We start from the raw sequence: 10,911 nt of genomic DNA, 5'->3' as shown, positions 1-10,911 counted from the left end.
AAATGGTAACAGAGACTGAGATATGATATGCAAATGAATGTGTATGACCGAGTATGTAATTGCAATGTAAGCAAATAACTCAACAGCAGAAATGACCTCAGTGGGTCCCAACAGGATAAGCATATAGCCTAGTCATGGTTTCTAACATGGATCACAGCTCAATTACTCTAGCACGTAGATATTTCATGGATACATATAAGATTAGGTAAATACACAGTACCACGGAAATAACCGAGTCACAATTCACACGGTGCACGTCCTCACGCCCGTCACTTAGCATGTGCATCACCTCAACACCAAACACATATCACGTATATCCAGGGGTTTATACCCTCAGCACCAAGTTTAAAAGTGTTACTTACCTCGAACAAGCTAAATCCAATACCGAGCAAGCCAAGCGATGCTCCAAAAATGCCATTCCGCGAGTACCGCCCTCTGAACTGCTCGAAACTAGCCAAAAGCAACTCAAATACATCAATTAATTCCAAAGGAAACAAACCCAATCATTAAAGATCGAATCTTTAATCAAAATCTCAAAATCAACCCAAAAGTCCAACCTGGCCCCGCACCTTGAAACTCGACAAAACTTATAAATCTGACAACCCATTCAATTACGAGTCCAACCATACTAGTTTCACCCAATTCTGACTCTGAATCGATGTTCAAAACTCAAAAACTCACTCTATTAAATTTTAGGCTAGAATCTCCAATTTTTTCTTTAAAACTCATAATCCAATAACCAAAAATGAAGATAGAATCACGAAATATAATCAAAACCGAGTGCAGAATACTTACCCCAATCCTTGTGATGAAATTTCCCTCCAAAATTGTCCTATTCTGAAGTCTATAGCACAATATGTGATAAAAATTACCAACCCTCGAATTTAAAACATTCTGCCCAGCTTCATCGCATTTGCGATCAACCCGTCGCATTTGCGACCCCCGCTTCTGCGGTAAATATTTCGCTTTTGCAAAGAATCCCTAAACCAGCAACCATCGCTTCTGCGATCTTCAACCCACTTCTATGATCGCGCTTCTGTGCATACCAAACTGCATGTGTGAAGTTGCTTCTACAACCAATTGTCCGCAGATGCGGCCACACCAGAACCAGTAGCCTTAGGCAAAAACAACATACGACTAAATGGTTTGAACCTCGTCTGAAACTCACCCGAGCCCCTCGGGACCCCATCCAAATATACCAGTAAGACCCATAACAAAACAAGGACCTACTCGAGGCCTCAAATCTAACTTAACAATATCGAAACGGTGAATCGCACCTCAAATCAAACTTAAATGAACTTTAAACTTTCAACTTCCAAAACTCGCGACGAAACATATCAAATCAACTCGGAATGAACTCAAATTTTGCATACAAGTCCCAAATAACATAACGAAGCAATTCCAATTCTCGGAACCACAATCTGAACCTGATTTCATTAAAGTCAACTCTCGGTTAAATTTATGAACTTTCCAATCTGCACTCATCATTTAGCCCAAAAATCACTCTATGGATCTCCTTCTCACGGACCACGTAATTTGGATCGCGGACGCATCATGGCTTGACCTCTTTGCCTAGTCTTGGTTTTTGTTCAACTTTTGACTCCTTAGTGAGTTGATTTTGATTCCTTTGGCTCATTTTGAATAATTCCTGCAAGTAAGCATATTTCACTAGTTTCTGGGAATACCTTCAAGCATTTTTGGTCTAAAACACAAGTAAAAGAGAGCAAATAATAGGTTAAAATCCCCATTTATCAGTCAACTCTTCCAACTTAAAGCTTAAATCATGAAATTCATTCTTCCAAATCGATTGTGATTAACCTGAAAACCAAAACTGATGATTCACACAAGTCATAATATATCATACGGATCTATTCATGCACTCAAAATACTGAGCGACGTACAAATGCTCAAAACGACTGATCGGGTTGTTAAAGTTGCACAACTACAGATATAGTTTTTGATAACTATATGCTTCTTGTGTATAACGATTTCAATGAAGATACTTCAAATGAGTTTAGGTATGGTGATAATCAATTGTTTCTCACACCATATGTATAGGGTGACAATCGGAGATGTGAAATTGCTTGTACAGAGGTTGATAAAATCTTTTTTTCTTGTCGACTACCTTCAGAAGATAATGATGATGTGACGCATTTGTTTTTGGGGGTATTGGACTTGAATGAGAAAAAGATTGATGTGTATGATTCCATATATAGTGAACCATATGAGGATGGATTGAAACACATTAAAATGTATACTTGCTAAAGTTTTCACAGTTTGAGAAAAATCATAAGTCTTTTGGAAATGCATTCAATAAATTTGATATTTAGTGGCAAAGATCACCGAAACAAACTGGATCGTAAGTGTTGTCATTTGCTATATAATTTATATGTATTTTAGATTTATTTATTAAAGATATTATTTAATTGACTCCGTATCTTAAAAACTTTTTAGGACTGATTGTGGTGCATTCCTAATCAAGTATGTTGAGTTGTTGATGATGGGAAAGGATATGGAGAAATTCCACGCTGGGGACATATCAAACTTCAGAAAATAACTTGCAGCAAACCTTTGGGCACATGGAGAGTGGAAAAGAATTATGGTTATGAAACGCCACCAGAAAAAGTTGGTGACAACTATGATAGTGAAAATGAAACTTCTTGCCCGAAGGAGCTGTAGTGTAGTAGTATAGAAAGTCAGCTGTAGTGAAATGCTAGTAGTATATTTTTGAAATGTCCTGTAAATTATTCATAAGACACTTTACTTTGTTTGCATAGAAAAATCTTTGGTCGCAACTTTGACAAATAACAGTTTCAGCAGTATTATGAAGGCTACACCTTTAGCCAAATCCGTTACTTTTAATGAATGTTGCTGGTTTTCATATTTATTCTTCTGAGGCTGCTATCATGTTATTAATTTCTCTCTTTATATATATTGTTGCTGGTCAATGTGAGTTGTTTGAATTTTTAATTACTGGTCAATGAAGCAGGTGTATACTCTTTGTTTTACAGCAGATTCATTACAGGTGTATCTTCCTGTTAATATATTGGAATTGAGTTCTTTTCCTATCGATGATTCCATAAGAATACAGTTGAGATCTATCCTTCTCCCCTATGTTAATGTTGAACTTCGTTGGTAGTGCAAGGCAGTTCCATTTCCAAGATGGAACTAACTAATTTTATGAAGGTTGGCCTCGATTCTTTGTTCAGAGATCAAATTTTCCAAAACCTTACCTGTTGCCACCCAGAACCTACACTTGGATTCAACGTCCGATTGTGCTTCCTCATTATTTTATAGCCCCCAAGATAGTTGCTCTTGATCTCTCTTTATTTTTAGCAGCATATTGTCTGCATAGCCTCCATAATGTGCGCAACTGTTTTTGCTTGTATTATGAATTTTTATGATTGCAGGAGGGAAACACTTGCATCAACAATTGAATATTGTTCATTTGTTTGTAACTGACACACTTTATTATACCTGATCCTCCCAAATACAAGAATTCCTTAAGAAATGAGTTATAAAAAAGAAAATAGGAAAGACAGGTCAATCATCTGTTGCGAAATAGACAAAACAATACACATTGATTAGTGTAGAACTTCAGGACATAATATACATAAATGTCCTGATTTTTTGATGGATGAAACTGGTATTCAGGACATAATTTTCTGAAATGTCCTGAACTTCTAGAAATCTAGACACTAAACTGAGATTTTCAGAAGTTAAGGACATTTTAGAAATTTATCTCCTTAATATTAGATTCATACTTCAAACTTTCAGGACGTTTCAAAAAATTATATCCTAAAGTTTACTTGTACCAATCTCATTTTCAAAATAAGATGTATCAAGCTGCAGGCGTCAAGTTTTACAAAGAAAATGACTTTCTTGTTTACTTACGGCAAGAGTATAATCCCATAAACAATAATTGGACCGACAAAGTAAACTTGAACTCCCAACAAAAGAAAAATAAATAAAGAGCACGTAAGTACAAAGAAACTTTAAAAATTCAGGACATTATTTATATAACCATTTGCTAAAGCTTACTTGCTCCATAAATATAATTTAAATAAATTCAATTTATAGCAAAAACTTAAAAGACTAGATAAACGTAAGTGGATATATCTATAATTCTCTATGCTTCCTTGAAAATGGGTGGACTGCCGGAAAATATATACAAGATGTTCTATTATGACCAACTCTTCTGCAACGACCACATTTGAATATTATTTTTGATGATTCGGTAGCTCGAATATGCCTTTTCTTCTGCCTTCTACCTGGCAGAAATTTGAAATCTAGAGGTTTAATAATTTATGACTTAACACTCTCTGGTACAATCCTAGAATCCGTATGTTCTACAGGATGTATTTGTCTTTCATATGTTTTCAGCCAAGATTCCTTTAAGTACCAGTCCGAGAAGAAACTGGGCTTCTTGATGTTTCTCTTCTCGATAGCTGCAATTGCATGTATACATGGTAATTCATCAAATTGAAACTGAAAACAATCACATGTTCTTTTGTTTAAGTCCACCAAGAAAGTATTTCCTTCTCCCTCGACTCCAGAACGCCATGAATCAACAGGGAAGACCTTCAAAGTTATTTAAAAAACTATAAATTAGTACATTATATTAAAGTATCATTAAAATAACCAACTAAAGTAAGAACATAATACTTACATTTAAAGTAAAAGCTAAATCCATCTTTTTCTTCAATTCCTCTTCTACCTAATATGAAACATCATAAAAAGTTCCTTCTGCTTCATTTCTTCTTTCATAAAACCAACATTGTAGCTTCACTTGGATGAAATCCATCATTCTCAATATAGGCAGCCCCCTTGCTTCTAATGGCACAAAATTCATTGACTCAACTATATTTATTGTGAGCATGTCATATCTTCGTCGTGGACAACAAGAACGCGCCCACCTTTCCGGTGGTTCTTCCATCAAATATTCAAAAGTCTTCTTATCAACTTTTTCTATCTCTGACATGTAGAGATCAAATTATTCGCGTCTATATACTCTTGCAACACTTTGAAAAAGTTTTATGACCTCACTTTTCACTTTCCTTCGCTTTAGATTCTGCTTCAAACGATAGATACAAATCCCATGGTGGCTTTCAGGATATACCTTTGCGATGCCATGTGCAATAGATTGGTACCTACCTGATAAAAAAATTAAATTGTCACGGCTCCCAATTGCATTATGAAGCTCACTAAAGTACCATTCATAGGAGTTGTTATTTTCAGATTCTACAATCCCAAAGGCAAGTGAGAATATTTGGTTATTTGCATCCTTTGAATCTGAAATCATTAAAACACCACGATATTTTGACGTCAAAAAAGTTGCATCAACAACAATCATCGGTCTACAATGATTCCAACCAGCTACTGATGATCCATATGCATAAAACATATAAAGAAACCTGAAAAAATAAACCAAAATTCAGATTTACTACAAATATTTAGGACTGGATGTAAATTTTTGGATAATGAGTCCTTAACATTTAGACTGCACACATGAAGTTAAGAACAGGATGTCCTAAGGTTTAACAACAGAATGTGTAAATATAGGACACTTTATGCTTAACATTTATAACAACAACAACAACAACCCAGTAGAATCCCATTAATGGAGTCTGGGGAGGGTAGTGTGTATGCAGACCTTACCCCTACCCCGAAGGAGTAGAGAGGATGTTTCCGAAAGACCCTCGGCTCAAAAAAAAAAAAGACAAAAGGACAAAAAGGGAGACAATATTAGTATCACAACAACACTCATAGGATAAATAGCAACACCATAAAATCCAGAAGAAAGATGCAAAGCAAAGGGAGACAATATTAGTAAATATTAGTATCGCCACAACAATCATAAGAAAAATAGGAACACCATGAAATCTAGAGGAAAGATGCAAAGCAAAAGCGATAGCTAGTAAATAGGACATACACTAAAAAGGGAAATAGTAAGCCACAACATTGCCACTAGCTATCTTAGACAAAACCCCTAAATGGCTAGTCCCACAATGGTACGAAGTAAGGTACGACTCAACTACCTCCTAACCTACAACCCTAATACTCGACCTCCACATCTTCCTATCAAGTGTTATGTCCTCAGAAATCTGGAGCCTCGCCATATCCTGCCTGATCACCTCTCCCCAATACTTCTTAGGCCGCCCTCTACCTCTTCTCGTGCCCTCCACAACCAGTTGCTCACACCTCCGTACCGGAGCATCTGGGCTTTTCCTCTGAACATGTCCGAACCATCTAAGCCTCGCTTCCCGCATCTTGTCATCAATGGGAGCCACATGCACCTTCTCCAAAATATCATCATTCCTAATCTTATCTATCCTAGTGTGCCCGCACATCCACCGCAACATCCTCATTTCTACTACTTTCATCTTCTGGATATGTGAGTTCTTAACGGGCCAACACTCAACCCCATATATCATGGCCGGTCTAACTACCGCTTTATAAAACTTACCTTTGATTATCGGTGGCACTCTCTTGTCACACAAGACTCCAGATGCTAACCTCCACTTCATCCATCCTACCCTAATACGGTGTGTGACATCCTCGTCGATCTCCCCTCCCACCTGGATAACCGAACCAAGGTACTTGAAGCTGCCTCTACTCGGGATGACCTGCGAATCAAGCCTCACATCCACGCCCACTTCCTCTAGCTCAGCGCTAAACTTACACTCCAGGTACTCCGTCTTCATCCTGCTCAACTTGAAACCCTTAGACTCAAGTGCTTGTCTCCAAACCTCCAGCCTCTCGTTAACACCGACTCGCGACTCATCAATCAGAACTATGTCATCGGCGAATAGCATGCACCATGGCACATCCCTTGAATATGGTTTGTTAACGCGTCCATCACCAGGGCGAATAAGAACGGACTGAGCGCAGAACCTTGGTGTAACCCCATTACAACCGGAACATGCTCAGAGTTGCCTCCTACTGTCCTAACCCGGGTCTTAGCCCCATCATACATGTCCTTAATCGCCATAATGTAGGGAACCGACACACCTTTTGCCTCTAGGCATCTCCAGAGAATTTCTCTAGGAACCTTGTCATACGCTTTCTCTAGGTCAATAAACACCATGTGCAGATCCTTCTTCCTCTCTCTGTATAGTTCCACCAACCTTCTAACAAGGTGTATAGCTTCTGTAGTTGAACGACCCGGCATGAACCCGAACTGGTTGTCGGATACAGACATTGTCATCCTCACCCTCGCTTCAACCACCCTCTCCCACACTTTCATGGTATGACTCAGTAATTTGATACCCCTATAATTGTTACAACTCTGGATATCACCTTTGTTCTTATACAATGGAACCACCGTACTCCACCTCCACTCATCTGGCATCCTCTTCCCCTCAAAAATACTATTAAACAACCTAGTCAACCACTCCAAACCTGCTCTCCCCACACACTTCAAAAATTTCACCGGAATCTCGTCTGGACCGGTCGCTCTGCCCCTACTCATCTTACGCATAGCTCCCACGACCTCCTCAACCTCGATACGCCTGCAGTACCCAAAGTCACGGTGACTCTCGGAATGCTCCAATTCGCCTAGCACAATATCCCGATCCCCTTCTTCATTCAGAAGTTTATGAAAGTAAGTCTGCCATCTCCTCTTAATCTGGGCATCTTCCATCAATACTCTACCATCTTCGTCCTTGATACATCTCACTTGGTCTAAATCCCGAGCCTTCCTCTCCCTCAACTTGGCCAGCCGGAATAACTTCTTCTCCCCACCTTTTTTCCCCAATTCCTCGTACATATGACCATAACCCGCAGTCTTAGCCTCTGTGACTGCCAGCTTAGCCTCCTTCCTTGCTGCCTTATACCTCTCTATGCACACTCGCCTCTCCTCTTCACTTATGCCCCCCGCTAACTTCAGGTAAACTGCCTTCTTTGCTTCAACTTTACCTTGGACCACTTCATTCCACCACCAGTCTCCTTTGTGCCCACCAGAGACGCCCGTCGAGACCCCTAACACCTCTCTCGCAGCCTCCCTAATACAGTCTACTGCCGTTGACCACATAGTGCTCGCGTCACCACTGCTCCTCCAAGGTCCCAGAGCCAATAACCTCCCCTCCAAAGCTTGGGCTTTATCCTTAGTTAAGGCTCTCTACCTGATTCTCGGTCTTCCTCGAGTAGACCTTTTCCTCCTCTTCAACATAATACCAACATCCATCACCAAGAGCCTATGCTGCGTCGCGAGTATCTCACCCAGAATCACCTTACAATCCTTGCACAACCCTCTGCACAAATGAAGTTAAGGACTGCACAAATGAAGTTAAGGACAGGATGTCCTAAAGTTTAAAAATAGAAGGTGCAAATACAGGACATTTTGACCTTGATATCTACACTGTACACATGAAGTTAAGGACGGGGCATCCTAAAGTTTAAAAACAGAAGGTGCAAATACATGACACTTTGTCAATAATATTTACACTACACACATAAAGTTAAGGACATGATGTCCTAAAGTTTAAAAACAGAAGGTGCAAATACAAGACACTTGGTCCTTAATATTTACACTGCACACATCCAATTAAAAACACCATGTCCTTAATATTTACACATCACTCATGAGGTTAAGGACACCATGTCCTTAATATTTTTACACTACACACATGAAGTTAAGGACACCATGTGCTTAACATTTATACTAATCACATGAAGTTAAGGACACCATGTCCTTAATCTTTACACTGCACACATGACGTTAAGGACGGGATGTCCTAAAGTTTACAACAGAAGGTGCTAATTAGGACACTTTGTCCTTAATATTTAGTTGTGGAACTTTATATATACATAGAAAATGAAATGATTAATAAACTCTTTTTGATTGTTTACCTATTGTTGTCGTCTGTCTTTATATTAGTGTATGTTCCCGGGTTTTTACTTTTCATCATGTACAAGTATGAAGATAGTAATTCATAATTCTCTTCAGGAGTTCCTCTTATCAAAGCTAAAGCATGTTGAATAGCACGCCACGCCTTGTGATACCCAATGTATAATCCATGCAATTTTTACATTTCTGCCATGACAAAGACCGGTGTAACTTCAAACCTTAGGTCTCAAAGATTGTCAATAAACTAATCAACTTTGATCAGCTTTCATAGTGTTAACTGAGTAATCATAATTTTTCTCAACCTTTACTATCTTGAATAGTGTTGAATCTTTAATTCTGAAAGCGCGCACACACCACCCACACTTTTCATCATTGCATTTCAAAGAATATCTTGTTGAACTTGATCTAACAAACTTGAATTCAAAATGTCCTTTAATTGCTATATTCGAAAAACGGTTAATTATAATCTTCATTTGGTCAAATATTGATCCCACTTTTATTTCATCCAATGAAGCATTTTCTCTCAATATTGTAGTTAGGAATTCTTTTTGTTTCGACTTTGACCTTCGCCTAGTTAGTTGAGTACAGTATTTTTCAGCAACTTCTTCAATTACTGGTGCACTCTCTAAGACTTGAATACCCAAATCTTGTTGGTTGTTAATATCTATAATGCTTTGTCCTTCCATTTGAATAGAATTGAATGTTTGAAGCACCTCTTCAATTATTGGTTCAGGTTCAACCACATCTATTTTCATTATCTGTTGGCATTTGTCTTGATTGTCTTGTTGAGTTTCTATGTTGACATGTTCAAAGGTGCTTGTAGAGTCAAAAACTCTTTCCGAAACATCAACAATGAAACGACAGCCCTTGAAGAGTGAATGACTTTTTAGTAACTCTATACATGTGTGAAGGTCTAAATCTTTGGATACAAGCATTCCCTTGCTTGTTCCCAGGTTGATATCAAACCATATCATTGCTTCAAACCTGTCTCTATCCAATTCAATAACTTCAATGACCTGGTTGACGAAATCTTCAAATCGAATTTCCTCAGGTACTAGAACAAGCTTTATTTTATGATCTAGATACTTATAGTCTGCGATCCATCTTCCATCGAAAGCAACAATAATACATATTGTATCTATCCTGCAAGTCAAGAAAAGGAGAAATTCAGGACACTTTGTCCTTAATATTTACACAACAGTCATGAAGTGAAAGACATGATGTCCTAAACTTTATCAATACAAGGTGCAAATACAGGACACTTTGTCCTTAATATTTACACAGCAGTCATGAAGTTGAGGACACGATGTCCTAAACTTTATCAATACAAGGTCCAAATACAGGATACTTTGTCCTTAATATTTACACAGCAATTGTGAAGTTAAGGACATGATGTCCTAAACTTTATCAATACAATGAGCAAATACAGGACACTTTGTCCTTAATATTTACATATCAATCATAAAGTTAAGGACACAATGTCCTAAATTTTATCAATACAAGGTGCTAATTGAGGACACTTTGTCCTTAATATTTACACAGCAGTCATTAAATTAAGGACACGATGTCCTAAACTTTATCAATACAAGGTGTAAATATATGACACTTTGTCCTTAATATTTACACAACAATGTATTTTTTCTATAAAGATGCAATCAAGAAAAGGAAAATAAAAAAATCAAATCCCCTGCATCTCATTCTCCAGCAACCAAATAAAAATTCACACAAACACACAAAAGCATAAAGAGATATTTGAAATTTTAGAACTTACAGTAATTTTATGATGAAATTTGGACGTGAAAGTTAAATTCTCTAATTTGAAATAGGAGGAGAAACTTTTTTGTAATTTGGACGAGGGAAGGTTTATGCAGCACGTAAGGTTTGAGCGAAGGTTCCTCTCCTAAACTCTGCACATAAATAAACTGAGTGAAGGTTTCAACATTATTATAGCACATGGGTACTTTCGACCGGGCGGGTAAAAGTTTATTAAAGTAGTGGCTTAAGAGTAAATATATTTTAAACAGTGGCTTAAGAGTAAATACATCTCTTATTAGTGGCTAACT

This window comes from Nicotiana tomentosiformis, chromosome 6, assembly GCF_000390325.3.
Source record: "Nicotiana tomentosiformis chromosome 6, ASM39032v3, whole genome shotgun sequence".
Taxonomy (NCBI): Eukaryota; Viridiplantae; Streptophyta; class Magnoliopsida; order Solanales; family Solanaceae; genus Nicotiana; species Nicotiana tomentosiformis.
Note: the sequence above shows the minus strand (reverse complement) of the source record.